Below are 15,240 nucleotides of genomic sequence, written 5' to 3' on the forward strand. Positions count from 1 at the left end.
TTTGGGGAAACATCTGGTGAAACCTTGTGCTAACTTACAGTTGGAGACCAAAAGCCTCTGTCAAGCGAGAGTAAATTCTGGCTGTACGTTCGTTTTAGGAGTTTGGCTTTGACTCGTCTTCTTTGTATAACATCCATCCGTTCATCCTCCAGGTACCCGTCAGGCATTCATAAATCAGATTTCTTCAAGTTAGAGAGATGTAGAGCAAGTATGAATTGTGCTTTTGGACAAGTTCAGTATCGATTCAGTAATACCTATGTCAGAGTACAAAACTCTGAAAATACCAAGAATGTTGTCAAGGATTTAGCTTTTTGATGCGGGAAAGACTGCTTTCCTTAGTTGTAGCCACTTGTTTTATGACAGAAGATTAGAAGCAGATTCTCAAATATTTTTCTTGATTGAATAAATTTTACAAATTAGCTATCTCAGGTGCTTCAGGGGTTATAGAATCATAGAATGGTTAGGGCTGGAAGGGACCTTCTAAGGTCATCTAGTCCAACCCCCCTGCAAGGAACAGGGATATCTCCAACTAGATCAGGTTGCTCAGGGCCTCGTCCAACCTGGCCTTGAATGTCTCCAGGGATGGAGCATCCACCACCTCTCTGGGCAACCTGTTCCAGTGTTCTACAACTCTCATGGTAAAAAAATTTTTCCTAATATCCAATCTGAATCTACCTCCCTCTATTTTAAAACCATTACCCCTTGTCCTATCACAACAGGCCCTCCTGAACAGCCTCTCCCCATCTTTCTTGTACGTTCTTGGGTTGTTCTGTACGTGTCTACATAGTTCAAGAGTATGTCAAAAATATACTGCCAAGTGCTAGATTTCAGTTGCCACCGATACAGTTTTAATATGATTGCCAACAGAGATGAGGGTCTTAAAGCCAGCTCCCTGTAACTTCACTAGAATAAGTACTTCCAAGTCTTTCTCAGTGCACCTGTTTTCATGCTATGTCTCCAGCATGTGATGTTATTTTGGAGAGAGGAGATAGACATTTACTGTTGTGTCACGTAACCCTCAAAGTAATCAAGACCTCAAACCTACAGGCCTGTTTCTCACAGTGCCTTTGCTTGCCCGCAGCTGAGTTCGAAACAAAACCAGCTGAATCCTGAAGCAGGAACTCTGCCTGAGTTCAGGTCCCTGATGTCAAATCCTAAGATAAGAGACAGGATTTATTATCTGGTAACTGGTCACCTTGTATTATTATCACCTGTGGTACTCTTGCAAGTACTGGGGCCGGGAGTAACCTAAGACAAATCATACCTCATTTTGATTTGATTCATGAGGTACTGCATAGTTTTAAGTAGCAGTATGTAAAAGTTAAAGTCTCCGAAGAGGAGACCAGTTCTGCACATGGGGCAGACCAGGGTTCCTGCTCAGGCACCCTGAGTCCAGCTCTACGAAGATTTTTATTGCCCAGCTGCTACAGATACTAGCTGACCTGCAATGAGATGTATATTCTGGCTTGTTCTCATCATTTAATAAGGTATTAATTAATCCAAATGTGGAATAGGGATATTCTTATATAAAACTCTTGTGAGAGCTTGTTCTTTCCTCTAGCTTCGGATGGGAACTTCAAACCCACTTTAGAGACAGGGAAAGAGGGGAGAGGTTGGAGCAGACTGAAAACTGGGATCTCTTTCTTCTCCAGGGTATCCCTTGTGAAGGTGCTCAGCTATGAGGTAACAGAGACTGAAAATGCTGGTTTCAGCCTATTAATGCTGCATGCTGCAGAGGCTGTATTAGAGCTGAATCAGCATGTTTCTTTACATCCTTGCCAGTGGTTTCTTTTCAATTATTCTGACACTTGTACGGATTTTTCTTCATCTGAGGCAGAGATCACGTGTTATCTTTCTGCCACCCCAGAGCTGATGTGAGCCTCCGCCATCAGCCAGGAGTACCTCCAGCCCCCATGAAGCAGCGTGGGCAGCCTGTGTGCAGGATGCTGTGCTGGGAGGCACTTCTGAAGTGCATCAGTAGTGTTAGTGCTGGCAGAGGTTGGACCAGTACACAAATATAAGACCCCCGTTCCTTTCCCCACTATGCTAATTCTTCTATTTGTTATATTCTTGCAATTATTTTTTACCTCATAGGGAAGATAAGAGTAACTATTATTCATATTCTTCAAAGGGCTCAAATGAGAGGTGTTATAAAAATGCAATCTGTAATTGCAGTACATCTTCTCTGAAGCACGGGGTAGCAGGCACCTGAGCCTGTGCACTGCACCCTCCTCTTGCTGTAGGTTACTCTTGCTGTAGGATCATTTCTGTTGGTATCCTTGATGCAGTTTCTCTTTTGTCTTCCCCACAAACACTAATTGCCATTTTTTTGTTAAATAAATAGTGTACCTGATGACAGTTACTGGCTGATGATGCTGCTTGCAATTTTATTTCTCAATTTTTTCTGCACTATTTTGTAGTATGACACTTTCCTACCTTGAATATCAGTCCTGCTCAGTCAGACAAGCTGAGAAATACAATGCAAATTAAACAATTCTGCCTCTAATAATTTCTATAATATTCTGCATTTATAATCTATTTATATTTAGCTTTTAAAAAGTTATTCCAACTAATTATTACAGGTTTCCTGTAATGAAATCTCTGAATTTGTGGCAGCAATTTTGGCTTTCAGGGCTTCCTCTCTCATTCCCCTAGGCTTCGTTGTACGGTCTGTTGCAGAAGCTCCTGAAGATTAGTAGCCTTGATACAGCCTGAGCTGTTGGCTCCCAGTTGGGGATGAAGTGAATTCTGTTTGCTGCACATCATCTTCTCATTGCCCAGGCCTGGTGGCATTTGCTAGAGCTTAAGGAGTCTCTCTAGATTAGCTTCTGACAGCCACTTCTAATGTTCTGTGGCTTTTCTCTCAGCTTCAGCTCCGCTAAGGAGCAGGAGAGGTTTTGACACTATGGATTAATTGCAGTCATTCCACTCCCTGAGGAACTTAATTTGAGATGTTCATGCCATTGCTGTCTTAACACTGAAGCTTTTAGTGTCCGGTACTCTTTCAGACAGACAAGTCGGGCTTTTTAACTAGAAGGGGTTTGTTTCAGCAGCAGGCATTCGCCTCACCCTCTGCATCTATGGAGGGGTTCAGATAGCAGCTGTAGTTACTCATGGCTGTGTGTTTACCAAAGCATATTGCACTACTCCACTGTGTATAGTTTGGTGTTTATCGTAGTTGCTCTACTGTTAACCTTTTTCTTGAAATAGCAATTTCTTATCCATTTACATTCACATTGTAGTAAAGCTTCCCATGTGCCACAGCTCTGTCCTGTGTCGTCTTGTGTCTGTGTAAGACTGCCACATTTGTACATGTACATACCAATTTTTGCTTTCCTTGTGGCTTACCAAATTACTTCCTTGCCTTTCAGATTTAATCTAGATACGTTCGCTCTTTCCATTGCTGCTGCAGCTGCTGTTTTGCCTCCTTTTGCACTCTTGTAGAGTTTTGTCCCTCAGCCCCCTGGCAGTGTCATCAGGGTTGTGGAGCTCTCAAACCCAGTGTCCGTATGACAGCAGGGTACCGTCCTTCAAGGAGCAAAGCTGTGTTGACTGGCTCTGTTCATCCGAAACGCTGCACTGTCTTCTGCACTTAGTCATGTTAATGTCCCTCTGCTTTTTAGTAAAAAGTTATAAATGTCACTGTTTTACAGAACTTGTGACCAGACCTGAAGTTCTGCTGTTTTAGTCTCTCTGCCTCAGGACAATCCCACCCTCCCAGCTTAGTACTAAAACCTGCTCTTTTTCCTTACTTGAATTTCTGTGTTTAAGCAAGACTAACACAAACTTCATGTATAAAAAAGGTAACATCAATGTTGCTAGCTGGCCATCTTTCCCATGTAGACTTTCTTGGACATTTACTTATCTTTAGCACATAGTCTAGTCCAAAGACTTCCCTGCAAGTGTTTAGTGTCTCCTTGCTTACTTGGATTAGCGCCTTCCTGCTTAAGCTATCAGAGGCTTGTTTTTATTTATTTATTTTTAAAAGGTAGAATTAATGCAACACCCCTTTTCTGGCTCCGTTAATGCTTACGTTATCCCTCTGTTACTGTAGAGGAGAGAGTTAAGTACTTAGAAGTGGAAAGTGGCAGATAACCATGTCTCCTAAACCAAACCGGCAGATATTGATCTTTATAAAAAAGAATACTAAGGCTACTGCTAAAACCTGTAACACTTCTACAGACAGGATCATATTTTCATAATTCTCAAGTGACGGTATTGCATTTTCTGTCTTTTGCCAGAGGGGAAGGGAGAGTGAAACAACAAACTGTGGTACTGATCCTGAATTAGAGACTAGCGACTTCTTTGCATAAATTAGTATGGAAGGAAGAGCTGGTTAGAAAACAGTTAACATTTTGCAACAATTCAGTAAAAAAGTCTTTCTTCAGGGATATTCAATAATGCTGAAACTTTGGAACTTTTGTAGTTGTTTTCTAACAAATTCCTTGAGTGAGATATAACAATCAATTCAGTTACTTAAAAGCATTTACTTTCCAAATTCAAGGTGAGCATCAGTAGGTACAAGTATCCCACAAGCACCTTGTAACTTGCACAATACTGGAAGTCTGTTTGAGGCGTTATACTCACTTGGTCAGAGCCAAAGCTGTAGCTTAACTGTTGTTTTGAGGGGAAAAAAAGGTCTTACGGGAAAAATATATGGAATATATGGAAATGCTTCATAAAATTGTAGGAAAGTAGATGTGGAAGGTGAAGAGGTCCTCTAATCTAGACTCCTGTCTCAAAGTAGGGTTGTACCTGTCGGTGTCAGCATGACAAGCTCATTACAAATATTATTTTGCCTTCAGTCTGCTAATGGACATGGAGAACAAATGATTTCTTCTGTCTTTGTACAAGCCTTGTAGAGAGTGTGATGTTCTTTCAGGTGGTTCTTCGCTAGTCTAAATAACTCTTGGTCTTTCCTTGTTTAAGTCATTTAGCCTCTGGTCATTTTCATTATTCTTACCTGAAGTATTTGTTGTTAGTGCACGTCTTCCTCGAAGCTGTGACCTAACTGCCACTGAGCACAGCAGAGGGACTATTTCACATGGCTGGCAAAGTGTATTCCTGTTTGTGCTTCTGGTGAAATGCTTGTCGTCTTCGTGGCTTCAGACCCACATGTCTTTTCCCTTCAGCTTTAACAGTTCTGGTTGAATACATGTGGATTTTACATTTAGTCCATTTGTGCAATAGTCATTCCACGTGCAGCATGGCAAGCCTTCCTCTTCAGAAAGCATCTCAGCATCACCAGACCCTTCCTCAAAAGAAAGCATGGCAGAAAAAAGTAGATCTGCATGATACTTACCTCTGGCAGCAGAGAGGTTAAGTAATGCTGTTTAAATTTTCATATTCTGGTGAAGAGGGTGTATCAGGGTGTAGTGGTGCAAGATATAGGAGAGAAGTAAGACTGTGGGAAAACAGAACAACAACCACCTCCTTTTGAAAGCACAAACCACGTTTTAATAAATCAGCATATGTGCCATAAACAGAAAACTGAAGCACAGCAGAGTGCATGTCAGTGTTTTGGAGGAGAGAGCACGCCTGAAAGTACAGAACTTTTGCAGCAAATGGCCAAGAGAAGACAGGGATGTGTTTTCAGTGGGATAGAGTGCTGGAGGGTGACATAAAAGGTAAACTACTCTGTGAAACAGAAGTGCTTATTGTGCTTTGTGTGTTACTGTTTGAAGAACTTAGGTGTTGAGCTGACTTAGAAGTTTGTTAATGGTTTGAAAAGTGCAGACCTGTGTGATTGTGATGAATCAGCCAGATAACTGTCCTAATTAGCCATTTTACTGAGCATAACTTCAAAGGGGACTACTTGGGCCTTTTTTTAAAAAACATAGTAGGCATGCAAAAATATACCAATATACCACAGCAAAACTTTTAACATATCACACACCATAATTCCATTATTTCTGTGCTTCTTTTAATTCCCCATGTATATAAAAATACAATACTACATGAGTTTTGTACCTATTTTCATATCTTTCTTTGCATCTTGCCTCTCTCCCTAAATCCATCGCTTTATCTGCTGGGTAGGAGGATGTTAGAAGAAGTTACTATTTTGTAGACTATTTTAAAAGAAATTAACAAGAATTCAAGTTTTATGCAGTATCTTCAGTGTTGTTGCAAGGATTTTTGTTTGGCTGCTTTTTTCTTTCTTTTTTTTTTTTTTCTGTTGTAGCACATTTCTGAAGAGAAGGATCTTGTGCTTTACCTGTTTTCCAGAGCTGCAAGAGAGACTGTGAACTGTAACATGCTGCATCAAATCCGCCTTGCAAAATAGCAAGCTCCAGGTAGCCCCTCTGCTTCAGAAACACGGCATGCACGAGGCGGGATTTGATGCCATACGATGCGCTTGCAAGTGTGAATCCACGTCGTATCAGATTGCAGCGGGGGTGAATGTAGTCACCGTGGAGAAGGGTGGAGACTTTGGTGCATGTAGTGCCTGCAAAGCAGATGCTTGTTTGAAGGAAAAGCTAGTGTGGGTTAAGAAAACTAAATGCACAGTGTTTTCTAAACTGAATGACATCATTGAAGATGAGTTTGTCCTTGTGCAAAGCTTGTTTCTGAGAGTTTGTTGAAGCCATTCTTAATTGATAACCCTTGGAAGTGCTGGCTGCAGAAGCTGGAGATTCCCCAATGCTACTGAGCCACTTGTCAGGCTGCTTGGCAGATGTCAGTGTCTGTGATTGATCGGTACAGATCAAACTGGGTGCGCTTGACAAGCCTGCTCTTCTCTTCTCTTGCTGTTTATTGTCTCTTCACCTTCAAGACCTTTCTCTGATGTATTTTGGGATGGAAGAGCAGTTGGATGATCGGGGATTCAGGCAGGATTGTGCATCAGTCCCATGCAGGTTCCTTTGTTTCACAGGGAAAGTGTTTCCAAAGCAATGTAATAAAAAAACCTCAACCTTCTGAAAGTTAAAACAGAGTTTTTAAGTATAATCTGGAGGGATTTCACTTTCACAGGAATATTTTTTTTCCTTTCAAATATATCACAGCAGGAAAGTTATAGTGTCAACAGATGTGAAGGATCCAGTCCAACCGCTAATTGTCCTCATCTAGTAATCCTCAGGGGGATAGATACAATCATCTGTGAAGCACATCTTTGCAGATAAATTTAATTAAAATGTATCAGCAAGTTAGAGGCACAAGTTGAAGACTTTTTTTAAATGAAGAGCAAAGTCTATCTTGATGCTGAGAGGTTTCATTTCCTTGCAGTGAGAGCTTGTCACATTGCAGGGGATTAGAATGGACATCTGAGTTTTGAGCTACTCCTGAAAGGGGCCATCCTTTGGTGAAGATGATGAGGAAGTGGTGGGCTGTTGCTGGAGTGGATGGAAAGCACCAGTGTAAGGGCAAGCTTTCTAAGGAAGCCACCTTGTGACACTAAATCTGTCAAAATGGCCTCTTGCAAAACTCCTTTGGGCAGACTTGGCTTTGGAGAAGACTTCCGAATATTTCTGAGGGGGTTGAAATGGCAGCCGGTTTTGTTTGGAAGGAATTCAGGTATCTCTGTTGATCCTTCCAGCTCTCTCAGCTGCTTCAGGTGCCTTCAGGTTTTGCAACACACAAACCCTGGCAGAGTGATGCCATTTTTCTCTTCCTTTCAGTTCAGTAACTGCTTGTACACCTCAGAGGATCCCACAACAATGCACTGATCTCGTTACGGTGCGCTTTTGGAGGTAGCTTGGTGCGTGTGCTGATGGTGCAATACTGTGTTCTGTTTATTATATCTAATGTGGTGACTTCCTCCCGTGCAGCGGGCATTGGAGTAGCACGAGAAGTCTCTCACTGAGGGAATACTGAAAGAGTTTTTATCCAATCTAGAAATCCAAACCAACTAGCAGAATATATCTGCTTCAGCTGTTTATGGTGTTTACCCACCTTCTAGTGGGGCATTTAACTAGAAATGCTGTCTTATTCAGGGCAAGGCTTGAAAAGAGCTGGGTTTTAATCCTGTCTGGCCACTGTCCTGCTGGCTGGTTGCCATGAAGTCAGTCCCATCAGTGAAATCTGGGTAATGAAGACAAATTTCGATTCCAACCTCTTTCCCTGAATGCCTTTAGCAAGCAATTATTTGTATGAAGCCAGAATGGAGCTTACTTTAATTTTCTTTTCATCTTATTCTGGAGGTTTAATACTTTGATAATGACTATCAGTTTGATTATTTTGTCACCAGTTACATTATCTCAGAGCTCTATTTACTTTTTCTTTCCCTTGCATCAACAGTTTTACAGAAGCAACAGTAAAAAAATAGAAAGGATCTTATCTGTGCAAGGCTTGCAATGTCATACTTTTCAGACAGAAGTTCTTAAATTCTGTTGGTGTCAAATGTGTTTTTACATTTATACTGAGCTGCAAGACAATAATTCAAGCCTTCCTTGTGGACTTGATACATAATGGAGTTTGGGGGAAGCATGGCAGCTCTGCAGGTTGGGTATATGCAGCACAAAAGCAGCTAGTGTTTAGTTGCAGGTTAATGTGTAAACAATTGAAAATCTTAGTATGTTCTCTAGCAGGGTGTGATAATGTTAGTAGAGACTACTTGTGGCCAACCAAGTGTGTATCTGTTCTTCCAGACCCCTCCTCCATTTTCATCTGCTTTTGCTGAAAACTTAATTCATCTCCCCACAACTCTGTAATAATTTAAATCATTTATGTATACCAATTAGCTGTCTGGAAGATGCCAAAAGACATTTATTTTACCAACCCTGAAATGATACCTCCTTCAGAATGAAATCAAAGCATTCTGCAATATTATCACCATTAGAAACTTTCTAAGATGGTTAATAGCATAGAAAATGGATTCTGTATGCAACGCTCTGCGTTTGTGGACTACAGAACAACTTTGAAACACAGAGTACACACAGAGACTTCGTCCCTCTTGAATTCCACGTGTCCTCTCCGTTCAGGTCCAGAACGGTGAGAGCAGTGAACAGTGCTGCACCCCAAGAAGAGGGAATTCCTGTGTCGGAATACCAACTTGCCATTTTGCTGCCTTTCAGACAACCACGATAGGAATCACAGTGTCACTAGATACATGTAAAATGATGTGGTCTTAGTTTAAAACCTGCTTTGCATTTCATTGGCTTTAGCTGAAGTCCTCTGAGTTCTGCTTGGGTTCTGGTTTACGTTGGTGAGAAGAGTACCTGTCCCTTTGAGCTCTCTCTCTGTCCCTCATAAATTCCCATTTTCTGTTGAAAGAAGTGCCAGGGAGCATCAGCTGGGGTAGTGCTGGTCATAACCGAGCTGCATCCGACCCTATGTAGTAAAGTTTGGACAAAGCTATCCAGCTGTTTATTTTCAAATTCTACAGCTTTCTCAACCATAAACCTGCCCATAGAATACTGAGATAGAAAAGAACAGGATCAGTTTCAGAAAATAATCACAAGGGCTGCAAACTGCTTGTGCACCACTGGCCAAAGTGAGTATGTGGGTAAGAGGAAGGTGAGCAGACATGTAGAATATTGTCTTGAAGTACTGTCCCACCTCAAAAGCTTTTCATCTGCAGGATTTCCTGTGTCAAAGATGAGCTTCATGTAGCCATCCACCACAGGTTTCTCTTTCATTGTTGTGAGAGAAAACAACTTTTTCCTCCAAGAAGCAGCAAGCAGCTTGGCTTGGCCTCCTGAAGGAGAGCAGCAACTGAAGCCACATAATTAGCCTTGTAAAAAGTGTAAGTGGGGTGCAGGTTCTGCCACCTTCGCTCCAAGCATTGTGAGGATTCCAGCGCACAGCACGAAGTCGAGTGGAGCCCTGTGCCATCTGTTCTATTAGGAGCTGTACAAGTTTAAAGAACGTAAAGTAGCTGACTTAAGCATTAATATATCTTTTTGAATGCTGTTTGATTGAAGTAGTTTAACATGAAGACTTCTTGTTTAATATGGAGTCTTGGAGGAAGGATTTGGCTTAGTTCAGTCAAGGATATGGGATACAGAGGGAGCAAAAGGAAAAGTGCAAAGCACTCTCATGACGTTTCCATCTGTATGGTTTGAGGTTGTTCTCCACGCTTCTAACAATCTCTAGAGTCCATGATTTGTGTTTCGTCCTTTTAGATTCTGGGGAAAAAATTCTAACCGAAACAGCTACAAATGATGTTTGCCCCTTTCCTAGAGACTTATCTAGTATCTTGCTTGGCAAAGCATGTAACGTTTCACATGGGTACTATGTGACGTATTTGGGCTATTTCTGTCTGTGTCAGTCGTCACATCTGGGCTGCATGGTGGAATAAATCCAAATATCTAATATTAATTATAATGAAGAATTAGGAAATTAAATGCAGTCTGTCTTGGAGAGTGTTTGGATCCAGGCTGATCATGGTGATTAATGGATGTCATTTGCAACAATAATCTAAATACAGTCCTGCTTGCCACATAAGCATTGTATTGTCCTATAGTATCATGCACCAAGATTCATCGCGATATAGTAATTTTTGTTATTTTTTTTCTTTTCCCTAAGCCTACCTGTACTTTGAATACTTTACTGGCAGCTTTATCAGCTGGGATGTTGCCGAAGTTCGTATACAGGGTCCATACTTCATTATTTATGTGCTGTGAACTTGAGCAGTTTTCCATAGGGAAAGAGCGAAGGAGAAAAACTACTGCAGGAATAAAAATATAAAACCACAGAGATCCCATCTAGTTAATTTTGGTTATTAATTTATAACTCAGCTGTGCAGATTCATTTCAGGGTGAAGTCTGGCAGCTTATCTTTCCATCATAGAAGGTGATCCTACAGGCGAGTTCAATAATGCAAAGCTCTGGTGCTCTGCTGAGTAGCCAAACAAGAAACCAGCAGTTTGTTGAGTCTGAGTTACGTCCTATAGTAATAGTTATAAATATACTGTGACTTGAATTTTATCCATTAAAAAAGTCAAGATGAATAACGTTGTGCCGGGGTTTCCCTGCTCCTTGAGGCCGCGTAGCAGGCTGGGCGCATCACGGTACAGGGCTGCAGAGCAAGATCTGCCTGCAGAGCCTGTCTGACAAGGCAATAGAAAGGTCTGAGCTTACAGGCATGTACCATTCGTGAGCAGTTCAGCATGTGAAACAATTTTTCTTAATCAAGTGAAAAAGTTCTTCCTTTATCATGTCACTGAATCCGAGTGCTGTAAATCTTTCTAGAATATTTCATAGCTGTATAGGTGCTGCACTGAGGACTTGCAATACGTATCTATTACTTGCACCAAAGCTGTTTACCAAATGCTAAAGATGACCAAAGTACCCACAAAAACTAAACACAGCCGGGTATCTAAAAGAAAATGGACACAGTAAGGACTTGTAACACCTTAGTAAGGGAAATGGCATCAGTGCCTACCTTACTCTGCTGGGCGAGAGACGTGCCCTGCGCTCAGCTCTTTGTGCTGCGGGGTTGAGTGTAAGAGTGACTGTACAGTTTCCCCATAACTGAATTTCTCAGCGTGTTTTGTTTCTTCAGCCCCACCACTGCATTGCAAACGGAAGTGACTCCATTTCTAGATGTTACTGCAATTATTTTCCTGAGTGAAGCCTTGTGAGCTGGACTCCTTGTATCTCCAAGGAGCAAGTAACTGGGAGGTTAGTTGTGTTTAAAGAGCTGACCATGCACCTGTGTGGTGACCACCAAAAAACTAGGAATAAAAAAATCTGCTGCTCAGGAAGAAAGCCTCATCAGACAAAACTGCTGCTTGTGGAGAGCTGCAGTATCAGTGTATGTGGAGAAGAAAATTCTCCTTCCAGGTATTTATCTTAAATATAAAGACAAAAAGAAAACTTGTCTTTTGTTTTTATGTGAGAATTTATCAGAAAGAACAGATAATGTTTTGTGATTTACTAAAAAAAAAAAAAAAATCTTTCTTTTTCCTCTTGCTTCTACCCCCTTCTTCTTGGTATTTTTAAAGTGATATTATGAAGCTTTTAAACCAGCTTCGTTAGAGTTCATTCCCCCTCTCCTCAGGCAGTTGTAGCTTCACGTACCAAATTTTTATTATACCCAGAAGCTTTCTGCCTGCTAATAAATAATGGTGGTAAATTTTTTTTATAAAACAAACGTGGTTTCTCATTGCAGCAGAAAGGAAAATAAGTCAGATTTTTTGTTGGTGGTTTTTTTCCCTCTCTATGCATCTTTAAATTATAGGAATTCAGTAGCGTGAAAACAGCATTCATTTTAGAGACATGGGCAGGTTAAAAAAATAAAGTTCTTTGACTTGTGCCATTAACGATAACTTAGATCATCATTGCACAAAAGGTGTTTGGAATCTGGTAAACAGAATTTTTAGTCGTTTTTAGTACAGTCTGTAAAGAGCAATCAGCTGTGTTTTCTATTCTCACTCTCTGAGTTTCCCTGAGCAGTACCAGCTTTTGCAGTGCCCCTGAGAGCTGGTGACCAGTCCCAAAGCAACCTGTGCGGCTGCGGCGGGAGATTCGCCTTTATCTGCAGTAGGAAGGAGGGAAGAGGAGGGGGCGTTCAGGTGGGAGGAACAAGAGGAGTGTGATCTGAGGCTGATAATTTGAACTCTCTAAGAGCCTGCCCAGGTTTTGAGGATGCATCCCTGTGCTGGCCCCAGGGCAGTCTTTGAGATGGCTTTGCTCTCATAGGATGTTAAAACTTGGCTCATTTTTTTTCGCTGATTTACCAGATTATCGTGGATATGTTGTTATTAGTAAGTCTCAAAATGAGAGTGATGTGCCAGCTTCTTGCATTGTTGCTGAACCACTTCTCACTGACACGAAGCATCACTCGTCTAAAAACTAACCTGCCTGTGTTTGCCTGCTCACCTCCTCATTTTCAAAAACTTGCAAGAACCACAAGAGAGCTACTCTAACATGCTGTGTTTTGAAATCCAGAATCATTTCACTTGGCTTCAATAAATTTACAGTTGTAGGGGGAAACATTTATTTTGGCTGAAGAACATCCTTGAGAATTTCAGGGTAAGGCTGCTTTTCTTGAAGAAATGGAGTTAGAGGCTCATAATGGGAAAGGGATAACTATTTAAATAGTCAATATAAATGGAACATAATTAACATTACCTTAATCTCTCTCCCGTGGTTCTTAAATCTACACATGGGAGCCTCGAATTGAGGATGCATGTCCAAATGTATCTTAATTAAGTCCTAATTAATTTAACTACTTAAACAGTTAATCCTTTCTCTTTTAAAATGAGATTTCACACCGTGGAAAGAGTAAAACATTTCATTTGTCCATTTTATGTCCACCATGCTTCCTGTCAAGAGCGCTGTAGCAGTCCATGATTCCATCCAGCACCAGGACTGAGAGGAACAGCAGCTGCTCGCGGTGCCCACGGGTGATGAGAGGCTGTGGCTGTACCCACAGCACTGACTTCGGTTCTGCATGCACGTGCATCCGCTGCTCTGGCTGAGTACTCATCTGACAGTGAGTGGGGTTTTTTTTTTAGGCACAAATAGCAGAAGAGGAAGGTGAAGGTGCCAGACCTGTCCCTAAGTTCAGGAGCAGTGCCCTGTCCCTGCACCTCTGGGCTGGCATGGCTGCCCCAGGGTGGGAGGGTGGAGCAGGGCTGGCAGCACATGCCAACTCCAGCTGCAGGGGCTGCCTTTCTGTGTCTTTGTACGTGCAAAGCTCTAACTCCTCATTTTTCTGTTATTCTGGGATTAGGCCAAAGCTTTATTAAATTTCTTGTAGATTATTAAAAGGGGAATTGAAATTACAAGATGAAATCTGAAGCATTCAGAAAGAGAAATTTTCCTTCTCTATTCTTCATGCACTCCAGTCACATATTTCAAGCTAAATGTTTCTTTCTCTCTAAAATAAAGAGGAGGGAGCACCTGCACAGATGGGTTAGGCTTCCCTAGGTAAATCCTAGACTTTTTTTTAAAAACTCTTCTTCTCAATGCTCTCCTGTCTTTTTCTCACTTGTTTGCGAACTGCTCTGTGATTTCCTTAAACCAGAATGGAAGAATCAGAATTATTAAACCCAATATATTAAAATGTTTTCATGACTTCTTTGAAATCAAGCCACTGGTAAGAGCTGATAAGCGCAGATGTGAGCAGCATTTGCTCTAAGTGACTGGTTTCCAAATCTTGCTCGTTTTGTCAGCTGTTTCCAGTACTCATGGGCACTATATCTCCTCATCCTGGTTGCACATCTGTGTTTCTAAATGAAAGTAATCAGAGTCAGCGTGAAAATTTAATAATCTGCCTTCTGGCATTGGTCATGTTCTCAATTTGTTTTCTGCCTGCAGAAGTCCTAAGACATTGCCAACCAGAACAGCTCCAGTGTTTACAAGCTCTTGTGTTTGTTAGCCTCAAATCATCCTCTGTTGGTGGTATTCTGAAAATAGACCAGATCTGCGTTTGCCAGTATTTTTAGGAGGGGTGATCAAAGCCAGGCCCCAGCCTGGGAAGCCATAAACCTCGTGGTCTTCCCCTTCCAGTCTGAAAATGACTGTATTTCAGAAGCAGAAAGATCTCTAGATAAATTAGTGAAATTTAAAGCTTCTAACTTCAGCATGGTAAAGTTTTAAATAATTACATGTTTTGACTTCATGGCAACTTGATGAAGTATGTAGCTGGTTGCATCTACCTCCTAGGCAGGGTGTGTCTTACAGCGTTGAGCCTTGTGGCAGCCCCTATTGCCCTTTCAGGAGAAGCAGGATAAAGACAGAGAAAAATGGGAGCAAGTTTTGTTTGTCCCATTATCGTTTTGCCACAGGTACAAAATGTTAAGGATCCCAGCACCACTAGCCGGGCTGAGTTTTGGAAATTATTAAGCTGTTGTGTGTTTCCTGAAACTGTCCTATCTTGCCTGCTGGGGTTTCAGCTCCCCACGTGTTTGCTTTGCTGCCTGGCTGTAACGGTTTGGGGCATGGCTCCTGCGGGGGAGTTTAGGGACGTCTAGCCCAGTTTTATGCTTGCTTTGCTATATGGTACTGGTATGTTTGGTATATTGACCACAGCAGAGTAGTCTGTCACTGTATGTGTGGCAGGCTTGGGTTTTAGCTCCTGTTTTATGGACTGCTTACTTCTTGGTACCAACGTGTCTGGTCTTTTGTCCTCCCTGATTTTTATGCTTCTCAAGTGGAATGTAGAAACCTGTGCAAAAAATCTTTTCATCTTCACACTGTGCATGTGTTTCTGTTTGCTTACTCTGGGAAGGATGCAGGTGGCTAAGGGCCCTTCCAGAAGGGATCCCCTCTCTGCATCGAGTAACTCGCTGGGTACTTGCAGGGTTTCAGCAGCCCACCATAGCCTGCCGAGCAGTGGGAGGGAGAGCTGAGCTCC

General features: G+C 41.7%; 1 protein-coding gene across 5 annotated transcripts in view; it reads left to right on the forward strand.

The window, feature by feature from the left end:
• Positions 1-15,240, forward strand: part of KCNIP1 (potassium voltage-gated channel interacting protein 1) — a 272,184-nt gene that overhangs the window by 220,493 nt on the left and 36,451 nt on the right. The window contains exon 1 of one of the 5 annotated variants that reach the window (XM_086621321.1): positions 14,220-14,235. The exons of the other annotated variants lie outside the window; for them this stretch is intronic. The gene's annotated coding sequence lies outside the window, so the exon portion shown is untranslated. Of the gene's footprint in view, positions 1-14,219; positions 14,236-15,240 lie in introns of those variants that run through there. 5 annotated transcript variants of the gene reach the window in all.

This window comes from Tauraco erythrolophus, chromosome 16 (assembly GCF_009769465.1).
Source record: "Tauraco erythrolophus isolate bTauEry1 chromosome 16, bTauEry1.pri, whole genome shotgun sequence".
Taxonomy (NCBI): Eukaryota; Metazoa; Chordata; class Aves; order Musophagiformes; family Musophagidae; genus Tauraco; species Tauraco erythrolophus.